A 5,055-nucleotide genomic window follows, 5' to 3' on the forward strand; every position below is an offset into this window, starting at 1 on the left:
TTTGAGAATACTGAGATGACGCCGAGGGCTCTGATGAATTTTATTCGTGATGATATTAGATTGCTGAATGAGGCTTTTCGACAAAACTTTCCGATGGTCGGGTAGGAGCGCTCTGTTGGAAGTTGTAATCTATACGGTATTGTATAAACCGTTTAGAGATAATCTAGATTTAGAGATAAGTTAGTTTAAATCATGTGTGCCGAAGGGATATGACTTGGAGATCAATCCTTAGGCATAACTACCTTGTATATCTTGTGCTATATATTAACACGCAATCCGTCCCTGCTAGCCACACGGTTAATCTAGCTTTTCTACATGGTATTCAGAGCCACCTCTTCCTATCACATCTAAACATGTCGAGCTCCTCCTCCGCCGTCGCAATGGCCACACCCTCCCTCGCATCCCTTGGCCACACCATCTCTGAAAAATTAACCAGGGAAAACTTTTTGGTGTGGTGCGCAAGTTCTACCGCACATCAAAGCTGCTGGCATGATGGGCTACCTGGACGGCTCGGTCCAGGAACCGCCGGCTGTCCTCATCATGGAGAAGGAGGTCTCCGGGAAGAAGGAGGCGACGGAGTCTCCAAACCCTGCCCATGCGATATGGGTAACGCAGGATCAACAGGTTCTTACCTTTCTGATCTCCTCGCTGTCTCGCGAGGTTTTGCTTCAGGTCAGCTCCTTTACCACGTCCGCTGGCATCTGGAAAGCCTTGCTGCAGAGTTTTGCCTCGCAGTCTAGGGCTAGGGTGATCCAGCTTCGCTCGGCCATCGAGCACACTCGCAAGGGAGATCTGACGGCCGCCGCATACTACACCAAGATGGTGAGCATCGCCGACGAGCTAGCTGCCGCCGGCAAGCCTCTGGACGAGGATGATGTGGTGTCCCACATCCTGCAAGGTCTCCTTCACGAGCCTGACTACAATGGGTTTGTGTCGGCGATCTCCACACACACTGCAACCGATCAGCCAATCGGACTTGGTGAGCTTTTCTCGCTGCTACTCGCCGCTGAATCCCGCATAGCAGCACAACATGCTTCTTTCCCATCCAACCACTCTGCCAATCACGCCTCCCGCGGCGGTGGCCGCGGCAACTCCAGCCGTCCTGGTGAGAATAACGGTGGCGGCGGTCCCCGGGGCTACAACAACAACTACACCGGGGGACGCTACCACGACAACTCCGCCAACAGCGCCGGCCCAGGCGGGGCGCCACGGCAAGGAGGCGGCAACCGTGGTGACCGTGTCCAGGAGAAGTGCCAAATTTGCAAGGAGATGGGGCACGGTGCGTGGCGCTGCAAGCAGCGGTTTGATCGCAGCTTCAACAACAACGTTCGCAATCCTGCTGGTAGTGGTGGAGGAGGAAACCGATCTGCCAATGCTGTGCACTCCTATGGGGTGGACACAAATTGGTACCTCGACACGGGCGCAACAGATCATGTGACAGGCGAGCTTGAAAAACTTGTTGTCCGCGATCGCTACACCGACACCGAGAAAATTCACACGGCAAGTGGTCAAGGTATGGATATAGCGCATATTGGTCATTCCACTCTTAGCACTCCCCATGGATCTCTTCAACTTAAAAATATTCTTCACGCTCCAAAGTCTGATCAGAGTCTCCTATCTGGGTATAAGCTTATCAAAGACAATTATGCTTTTCTTGAGATTTACCCTGAGATTTTCTTTGTCAAGGATCGAGCCAACCGGAGAACAATCTTCCAAGGCAAGAGTAACGGCGACTTGTTTCCTGTCTCGGGTCGCCAGGATGTCCCTCCACAGCATCAAGCACTAGGCGTCACGACACCATCTACATCTCGGTGGCATAGGCGTCTAGGGCATCCCTCTTTAGCAATAGTCCAAAGAATTCTTCGAGATTTTGAACTTCCTGTTTCAAATAAAAGGGATCATCACTCTGTTTGTGATGCTTGTCAGATGGCAAAAAGCCATCAACTTCCCTACCCTCGATCAACTAGTGAATCAAAGTTTCCTTTAGAACTTGTGTTTTCAGATGTATGGGGTCCTGGCCCACTCTCGGTTGGTAGACAAAAATATTATGTGAGCTTTATAGATGATTTCAGCAAATTCTCTTGGATCTATTTACTCAAAAATAAGTCTGATGTTTTTGAGAAGTTTCACCTCTTTCAACAGCTTGTTGAATGCCTTTTTAATCGGAAGATCTTGTCCATGCAAACTGATTGGGGAGGTGAGTATAAAAAACTTAACTCCTTTTTTGAGCGCATTGGTATTTCCCACCATGTCTCCTGCCCTCATGCTCACCAACAGAATGGATCTGCTGAGCGGAAACATCGCCATATTGTCGAGGTTGGCTTGTCCCTCCTCGCTCATGCCTCTATGCCCTTAAAATTTTGGGATGAAGCTTTTATTACCACGGTTTATCTTATCAACCGTGTCCCTAGTCGAGTCATTCACCACCAAACTCCACTAGAACGCTTGTTTGATATATAAACCCAACCATGGCTTTCTCCGCATTTTTGGTTATGCGGTATGGCCAAACCTTCGGCCCTTCAACAAACACAAGCTCGAGTTTCGCTCTAAACAGTGCGTCTTCATAGGATATAGCAATCTCCACAAAGGGTACAAGTGCCTTGATGTCTCCTCTGGACGTGTTTATATCTCTCGCGATGTAGTCTTTGATGAACACGTCTTCCCTTTTGCCACCTTACACCCAAATGCCGGTGCCCAACTCCGCAAGGAGCTAGTTCTTCTTCCACCCAACCTTCTGCCTATGTTCGGTCCTTTACAAGGGGGAGGTGTTAGAGCATATATCTCCATATGTGGTTTTGGTAATTGATGACAATTCCTATGGACTAATGGTTGCCTTAAGATACATTTATAGGATTTTTCCATAGGCACTTCTTGAAGTCCATCTGTTGGGTTCAAGGAGTTTATATGATGACCAAGATGGTATTCAAGGTATTATCCAAAGAATGGTCATAGAGACACATGGTTGATCAAGATCTCAGACAAAGAGTAAATCAAGATGATCATTGTCCATAGGCACTTCTTGAAGTCCATCTGTTGGGTTCAAGGAGTTTATATGATGACCAAGATGGTATTCAAGGTATTATCCAAAGAATGGTCATAGAGACACATGGTTGATCAAGATCTCATACAAAGAGTAAATCAAGATGATCAACATACAAAGCGTACAAAGCGTACAAGATGTACCGAGAGGGATCAAGTGATCCCATGGTATGATAAGCATTGTCCATTACGTATTTGTGTACTAACCCATGGTCTTCGTGAGAGTTCTATGTGGGGGTTAGGTGTGTTTCCATGGGCTTGCGTCAAAGGGAAGATCTCATACAACCCATGAGCAAATCAAGATGATCAACACACAAAGCATACAAAATGTACCGAGAGGGATCAAGTGATCCCATGGTATGGTAAGCATTGTCCACTACGTATTTGTGTACTAACCCATGGTCTTCGTGAGAGTTCTATGTGGGGGTTAGGTATGTTTCCATGGGCTTGCATCAAAGGGAAGATCTCATACAACCGATGAAGTATGACGTCAAGTTGTGATCGTCATCAAGATTGCGATGTGCAAGTTCAAGTGGATCAGCACGAAGATATCATGCTTGAAGCTTGCCGTCCATTGTGGTGGCAATGGACTTGTGAAGATATGCTGAAGAGTGGCTCACCCATAGTGAGTATGGGGGAGCAATAAACTAATCTTCATCAAGCCAACACAATCAAGAAAGGTGGTCCATCTTGAGGAAGCCAAGATCATCATCATCTAGCTCAAGAGGACGAGGTGCAAGGTATAGGTTTGCCCTTGATAGGTTTTCTGTTTAGGATAGATTGTTGTACTATCAAGGGGGCTCTCAAGTGAGTAGCTTGATCGTATCATTCGTTGAGAGCTCAAATCATTTGCATCCTTGCATCATACTTCTTGGTTCTTGTTTGGTGTTTCTCTTTGTGAGTTTTAGAGCTTATGGTCATCTTCGTGACAAGCTCGAGTTCATCGAAAACGGAGTCCATATGCATCTACTATGATGTTTTCGATGTTGGAGTTTTTGCCGGTTCTTCATTCAAAGAGGACTCACATCTCTATATCTTTGGCATATTCATAACCGCATGGTCTTAAGATTTCCAACAAGCTTGGGTTTGCTCGATTCGGAGCTCGTATGCGAAAGTTATGGCTGTTTCAGTGGCGAGCGGTAGTACCGCTGGACCTAGCGGTAGTACCGCTAGAGTTGGCGGTAGTACCGCTGGCCCTAGCGGTAGTACCGCTAGCTGGCGGTAGTACCGCCCCTGGTCAGCGGTAGTACCGCTCCAGGAGCTTAGTACTGCCTGCCTAGCGGTTGTTCGTGGACGGGCCTTTTTGCGAAGACTTTCTTGGCGGTGGTAGTGCCGTTGCACTACCAGGGGCCCAGCGGTAGTACCGCTGGAGTGCCAGCGGTAGTACCGCTAGCTGGCGGTAGTACCGCTGGAGTGCCAGCGGTAGTACCGCTGCAGCCAGCGGTAGTACCGCTAGAGCTCGGACAGAAAGTGGGGGTAACGGTCTGATTCCTTCCCCCACTATATAAAGGGGGTCTTCTTCCCCCTTGGCCTTATCCATCGGTTGAGCTCTTGTTCTATCTCCATTGTTGACATTCTTAGAGCTTGATTACTCTCTATCCCTCCAATGATTCTTGCTTGTTCTTGAGGGAAAAGAGAGAGGAGATCTAGATCCACATCTCCACCAATCACTTTCTCCTCTATGTGAGGGGAACCCCTTGGATCTTGATCTTGGAGTTCTTTGTGAGCTCCTTGTTCTTCCTCTCATATTTCTCCATAGCTTTTGTTGTTGTGGAGGGATTTGAGTGTGAGGGACTTGACCACTTCGTGTGTTCTTGCCATTGCATTAGTTGCATCGGTTTGAGTTCTCCACGGTGATACGTGGAAGTGAGAAGTTGAGAAGCTTACTACCTTTGGTACTTAGTACCCTTGATATTGTTCTTCGTGGATGCTTTGGCGTCCTAGAAGCTTGGTGGTGTCTCGGAGCTCAATCATTGTGGTGTGAAGCTTCGGGAAGCGTCGGGGTCTCCAATTAGG

This window comes from Hordeum vulgare, chromosome 7H (assembly GCF_904849725.1).
Source record: "Hordeum vulgare subsp. vulgare chromosome 7H, MorexV3_pseudomolecules_assembly, whole genome shotgun sequence".
Classification (NCBI taxonomy): domain Eukaryota; kingdom Viridiplantae; phylum Streptophyta; class Magnoliopsida; order Poales; family Poaceae; genus Hordeum; species Hordeum vulgare.